Source organism: Phodopus roborovskii, unplaced genomic scaffold (genome assembly GCF_943737965.1).
Source record: "Phodopus roborovskii unplaced genomic scaffold, PHOROB, whole genome shotgun sequence".
NCBI classification, from domain to species: domain Eukaryota; kingdom Metazoa; phylum Chordata; class Mammalia; order Rodentia; family Cricetidae; genus Phodopus; species Phodopus roborovskii.
The window spans coordinates 17,152,355-17,159,492 of NW_026126469.1; positions in this window are offsets into that span (position 1 = coordinate 17,152,355).

Below are 7,138 nucleotides of genomic sequence, written 5' to 3' on the forward strand. Positions count from 1 at the left end.
GTAATAGTAAACAAGCAGCAGACTGGGAAAGGGTACCAGATGGGAATGAGGGCTGGAATGAGATCCCTGGATCAAAAGGCTAGCTCTGGGTCCACCAGAGACCCTGCCTTGGCAGGAGAGTGTTAAAAGAAGATTGCCAACACAACTGCCAGTAATTCCAGTTCCTGGAGATCTGACAACCCTCACAGACACATATGCAGGCAAAACACCAATACACAAAAGACTTATTTTTACAGAGTCACACCATGGCTGCCATGAAATGAAAGCACTTTAAATATGACCGAGTCAATCATTTTCTTTTCCCATTTCCTGTCTTAATATCAGAGGAAAGGATTAACCCACAGTATAGGAACATCTGTGGGTACCCAAGTCACAAGAAAATGATGCTGCATTTGTATATAATTCATGCAGAGCTTCCCAAATACTCAGGTTGTCTGGGTCACTCAGCATTTAGCTCTGATCCCTGTTTTGGTATCTGCAAGGGTTCTGGAGCTAATTCCCAAACATGCCAAAAGATGGCTATGGTCAGAATAACAAACTTAAAAATGAACCATCCCACTAGTAAACCATGGAGAGACAGAAGTCTGGTGTGGTGGTGGTGGTGGTTTTTTCAGAAAGTCTGATTTGTTTTGTTTTTTTTTTTAAACTCCAAATGGTTATAGCTTGCTTTCTATAAAAATTAGCTATTTTTATAGAAATATTTCTTTGAGTAGTAACCCCATGAATTTTTATTATTCCACTATATGATTTATAGAAATATGAGTCAATGACCATATGTTTAAGGGTTTGTTTGTTTGCTTGTTTTTGTTTTTTCGAGACAGGATATCTCTATTGCTTTGGAGCTTGTTCTGGAACTCACTCTGCAGACCAGGCTGGCCTCTGCCTCCTGAGTACTAGGCGTGTGCTACCAATACCCAGCTTAAGGGTTTTTTCAACATCTGGCTCTATATACTAATCTGAAAGTGCAGTTTGTAGGTGGCACATGCAAACAGCTGACTCCTCCTCGTGTGACATCTCATACCTTTTGTTATTTATCCATTAGGTTGACTCTGGACCAACCCTTAGGAATCTTGGTACAGCACAGACATCTGCCTCACACAGAATGGTCAGTGGTGGTTTGTTTGAACAATTTGTACTGATGGGTGAATTTTATAAAAACGATAAGGTATATGAACAGGAATACCAGACATATTACCTTGTATAATTAATGTACAATCATCTCTTAATGTTAACAGTTTCATGGAAGTCAGCCAGCACATGAACAGTTCCATGAGAAAGTTGCTAATGAGTGCACAATGAGAACTTTCTCTAGGGAAGATGAGTGATCTACTCTGTCTTAAGCATGTCTAAAATTAGGCTTGCCTACCTCCCAGATGGAGCAGCTACAGCGTGCATGAACGCTCCATATGTCCCACAGTGTGAGACTCTACAAAAAGACTTTCTAAATCTTGGCAGTCGTTTAATCAAAAATACCTACTTCCCGGTGGTATTTAAGACTAGAAGAGACAGTTTTCTGAGGATAGCTCCATTTCTCTGAACGTTGAGTGCTTGGTCCAGGTCCACAGGACACTACCTGCTCAGCTCTTCTCTCCCTGTGGCTAACAGTAGCTGTATCTGAGGATGCTTTTTCAGTCACCAAACATCACACTTCTTACTGAAGTCACTCTGGTCCAGGTGTTCTTAGCTCCCAGGCAGTTGTTGCAATGGCCCTTTAAATCATCAGGGGTTCATAGCCCATGCCCTGATCCAGCTGCTACCAGATGACCTCTCTGGAGTTCATCATGAACTCAGTGACCTCTGTTAGGCCCCAGGCCACACTGATCCATTTGCCTGTATGGTCCCTAGGACGGAGTATGTGTGCTCTGAATCGGGCACCTGTTACCTCCTTGGCCATGCCTTTCCTGTATACGCTGCTGAACCTGTCACAGCTGTCCTGCAAACCTCCACCTCTCACACTTCACCTCCCCAGCAAAGCCTTTCATCATAGCTGATCCTAAAGACTTCCCGGTGACAGCCTTTGCCTCTGCACTCCACAGCCCTCATTTAACATTGTGATTTGGTGCCTCTTCTCCCTTCTTGGGGCTTTTATCCCAAGTGTCTAGGGTAGGGAGTCAGTACCTCCCAGTCCCCACCTCCATGGTCCTTGTGACTGGCTGAAATGGCCTCTGTAACTTTGTGTAACTTCAGGTTGGGAGGAGGGTGGGAGAGGCCACAGGATAAAAAGGTCTGCCTGTAAATCTCAAAGTCACCCTGTTTTGTTTATTTTGTTTTTTAATCTTGCTGGTATAATAATCTCTTCCTGAACTTGCTTTGTGATTTGATCTTCCTTGTGGGTAGATGTCTTCATCCTTCGGCTGATGCCTTCTGGGAAGAAACAGGATGTGAAAATCTCAGGGCAGGCCACTTACAGTCTTCTGAACTCCCTTTGTGCTCATACTGAAACAATATTTTTCAGTAAAATTGATGATTCCTTAGTGGCTTTAAAACTTAACCAAAATGTTTTAACCTTTATAATCCTACAAATTGAAAATGTGGATTTATAGTAAAATTTTCAGTAATAAAAAATAGTAAAGTGGCCCAAGATTATAAAGGAATTTTCTTTTTTAGTCTATATGAGTATGATAAGTGGACACAGGTGGGACTTGCCAAAGCACTTGGATATCAGAGGACAGCACTATGACCTGTGGTCTCCATTCTTTCCTCCATCTTTACATGGGTCCTAGGGATCACATGCAGGTCATTGGGGCTGCACGGCAGCTGCTATAACCACTGAGCCATCACTGCCCCAGTGACTTCTTTGTGGGATTGAGCCTGTTGAGCCCCTTCCCATCTATGTAACTGACTGCACCCGTAATAGACACCTGAGGTGAATAAGTGACAGACTTACGTGTCAGTGTTCACAGATGTGCAGCTCCTGACCCAGTCAGATGGACCAGTTACTTCAAAGTCAGGGGTGCAGTGGGATGGCGGGAAAGTAAGAACAGGGGTGGGGACAGGGACCCTACAGTCCCCTTCAGGGATATACCTCTGTGGCCTCCGTCTCACTAGGACTCCCCGGAGCACCATCCTTTCCCCAGGTGGCTTCCTCTGGAGAACCCTGTCTACAGCTGCTGCACTGAGCACCCCGGAGGCTTCTCCACTCACCCCTCCCTTTTCTTTGCATCCTTCGGGTGGATGCAGGAGAATATTTGTACTCTAGCTGGGCGGACAAAGATCGTGCTCTCCTTGGAGGAGATTATGTCCCACCTTTCCCTTTGTGTTTAGCAAGTGATGCTGCAATTTTTTGAATATTGTATGTTGCTGTGTTCCATATATGTTCTCAGACATTGGGAACGGTGGTAGATAAGATGCCACCGTCCTTGAGCTGATGAGATGAGTCCGTGGGTAAAGGCACTTGCTGCCTGAGCGCAGTCTCTAAAGGTATCATACAGAAAGCAAACTGCTTAAAGAGGTAAGATTGAAAGCCCATTTGGGCAGTGGCGCACACCTTTGATCCCAGTGCTTGGAAGACAGAGGTGGGCAGATCTCTGTGAGTTCAAAGCTAGCCTGGTCTACAGAGTGAGATCCAAGACAGCCAGGCTACAAAGAAACCCTGTCTCTGGAAGAAAAAATAAATAAAACCAGTATACTTTAAATTGGTCAACCTGGATCAGAATTCGGGGAGTCTAATGCCCTGTGGTCCATTGTCAGCATTTTGAAAATACTACAACACTACAATTTTGGAAAAGGTTTCCAGTCCAATTCCAGGTGCACCATGAAGCTTAAGGTGACTTCTTTACAAAATACATGTAACCGTGAGGGAGGTTCTGTAGCTAACAGACTTAGAATCTAGTGTGGTCTCTGACCACAGCATAGAGGTCAGCAGGCCATAAAGTACTTGTGACATCTCCCCTAAGGATGGGTAACGGTCTAGGGAGGGAAGAGTCTGGGATAATTATCCTGGAAACCTGGGTGAGGTCTGCCTCCATAGTAAAAGGTCACCAGGTCATTAATAAAATTCACTCTCAGCTTACTGGATGGAAGGCAAATATTTGATTTTTATCTCCTTGTTGAAGAAACACCCCTGAATGGTGTGTGAATAGCATTCCTGGTTCTCCGTGTGCTTCTCTGACTACAAAGACCTCTGTCCCCAGCAGTTGCCAAGCCTAATGACTTGAGTGTGGTCCCTGGAGTCCACATGTTGGAAGGGGAAAACCAACCTCCACACATTGTTCTCTGACCGGAAGGGAGGGAGAGAGGGAGGGAGAGAGGGAGGGAGGGAGAGTTAAAGATGGGGACTAAATTCCTACTCAGGCTGTAAACCTCACTGTACCACTGCAGCTGCTCCACAGAGCCCTGGGGAGCAGCCTTGTCCCAGTCCACAGCTAGTCTTTCCTGTTTCCCCTCAGCAGCAGTTATTAATAGCAGTTGTTAATATTAGTTATTAAATTGCATTACTCACACTGGAAAGCAACCCTCTGTGTTAGTGTCAACTACCAACTTGACACAGTCTAGAAACACCTAAACAATGAGCCTCTAAGAATGTCTGCAAGTCATTGATAAGTCAGTGGATGCAGGAGGCCTGCCCACTATGGCTGATTCCATTTTCCTGGGCAGAGCATCCTGAACTGTGTAAAATAGAGAGGGCACTGTGTCCCTGCTCCTAGATGCTTCACTGAAGATGCATTTGAGCTGCTGTCTCAAGTTCCGGCCTCTGATCCCTTCCAGTGATCGGCTGTGACCCTGGACTGTGAGCTGAAATGAGCCCTTTCCCCCTTCGGTTGCTTTTGTCAGAGTATTTTTATGTTTTATCCCATTTATGTGTGTTAGTTTTTAGTGCACATATGAAGGTCAGAGGACAGTTTGTGGGAGCTGGGTCTCTCCTACCATGTGGGTCCTGGTAAATAGACTTCAAGGCAGCAAATGCTAGGCCATCTCACTGACCCCAGTCAGATTTTGTCACAGCAACAGGGAAATGAATGGAGAAAGCCTTCACCCTTCACGTTCAAATTTCTGTGATGTTAGAGATAGAGCACTATGGATAAACTCAGTGTGGTGGCCCATATCTGTTATCCTAGCCCTCAGGAGGCTGAGGCAGGTGATGTGGGATGTTCTTTTGTATGCTGCGAATATGTGTTGCTTTTATTGGCTGATCAATAAAGCTGATTTGGTCAATGGCCAGGTGGGAAATCCAAACAAAGATACAGAGAGAAAAGACAGTCAGGGAGATGGCATTTAGCTGATGTGAGGTAACAAGCCACAAGCCTCATAGTAAAATATAAACTAATAGAAATAGGTTAGTTTAATTATGAGAGCTAGTCAGTAATATGCCTGAGCCATTGGCTAAACAATTATAATATTAAACCTCAGAGTGATTATTTGAAAGGAGGATATAGCTGGAAGGTCAAGGCCAGCCTGGCATACAGAATGAGACTGTGTTTTAAAACAGGAAAGAATGAGAAAAGAAAGGGAGAAAGGAAGGAGAGAAAGAAAAAATAGCAAGCTTACACATGTAATTTCATGTAACCCAACAGGCTTCACCTAAACCCAGCTTCCATTTCATATAAAAATATGAGAATGGCCCCGCAGGGCTGGAGAGATGACTTAGTGTTTAGAGTATGTGGTGCACCGGCCAGCCTGGAACAGTGGCTCTCAGACTTTACTGTGCACCAGGAAACACGCAAGCATGCCTGCACAGCAGCGCGCGCGCACACACGCACGCACACACACACTCACTCTGCTGGCCCTGTCTGCAGAGCTGTGGACCAGGTGGGTATGAAGAGGGCCTGAGAGGTCAGAATCCCAACAGGTTTGGGGTAAACTTCATGCAGTTCTGGGGCCCACCTTTCCCTCCCTCGCCTCTCCCTGCCTCCTCTACTTACACTTTCTGCCCTCTCCCTCACCCTCTCTCCCTCACCCTCTCCCTCCCTCCTCTCCCTCTCCTCTTCCTCTTAGCCCTCCCCTCTTCTTGCCCTTCCGCTGCCTCTTCCTTTTCGTCCCCCCCCCCATTTCTTCCTCCCTCCTCCTTGGTCTTCTGCCCATCTTTCACAACACAATGATGAGGCAGCTCTCCTGAACTGGGGCTAGGGCCAGCTCTGCCACTTACAGGGGTAGCTAGAGACAAACTTGTCCCTTCTCTATGCTCAAGCAGAAGCAGTTGCCTGGACCCTGGGGTCCCTTCACTAGCCGAGGAGGTACTGCATGGGTTCATCCTCACGACTGGGGACCCTTGGTGCATTTCGTGTGAAGGGAGGTGGCAGTGGATTTGGTGACCAGCTTCCCTCCAGCTCAGACTCTGACCTTCCCTCTTCTTTTCCTTCCAAGTCTGAATTTGTCCCTGTCCAGTAGGATGTGACATTGGGGGTACTCTAGCACAAAAGAGGATGATCTAGAAGGCAAATTGTTGAGGACAGAGGACCAGGGAGTAGCTGTATTTAGTCAGCAGCCTTAGAGCAGCCAGGGGTGGAGGGAGGCGTCAGCAGGGGGTGCCAGAGCAAAAGCCAAGGCCGTGCTGATCAGCCCAGGTATCCAGAGAGGGGTGTGTCAGGGGTGTGACCTCTGCCAGAGCCACGCTTAAATAGTGGAAGGCCAGTGAGACCCAGGAGGAAGCCAGGCCGGATCTGCCTGGACCAGAGCCAACCCAACGCTGCCATGAGACTCCTGAGTGTGACTCTTTTGCTGCTCCTGTCCCTGCGTGCCGGTGAGAGCGTCCCCGCGGGAGGGTAGTGTGCCCAGCAGTGCTGCACTAAACTTTACTGCGGTCCCTCAAACCTACCAGGATGCAGCACGACATCTTGAGGGCTTCTTGGAGGAGGCAAATTAGTGCCAGATGTCAGGGAAGAAGTCCCAGGATGGCCTGTCTGGGGCAGAAGGCAGGAGGGAGCTTGGGGATGCAGCAGCCCTGAAGCAAAGGAGGGGTAGAGGGGGTAAGGAGAGTGGTGTGGCCAGGTGACAACCTTTGGTGAGGACAGTGCAGGCTGTCAGCAGAAGGGACCTGGCGCCCAGACAAACAGCCCAAAGGCAAGTTCCAGATGTTTCCCCGAAGTATAGGCCTCTAGAGGATCTGGCTGCAAAGTCATCAGCCCCCTCTGGGCCCCTACTGAGGCACTCCTAGGACTCTGACCTGATCAGATCAAGGGACACAGAAAGACGCTCATGG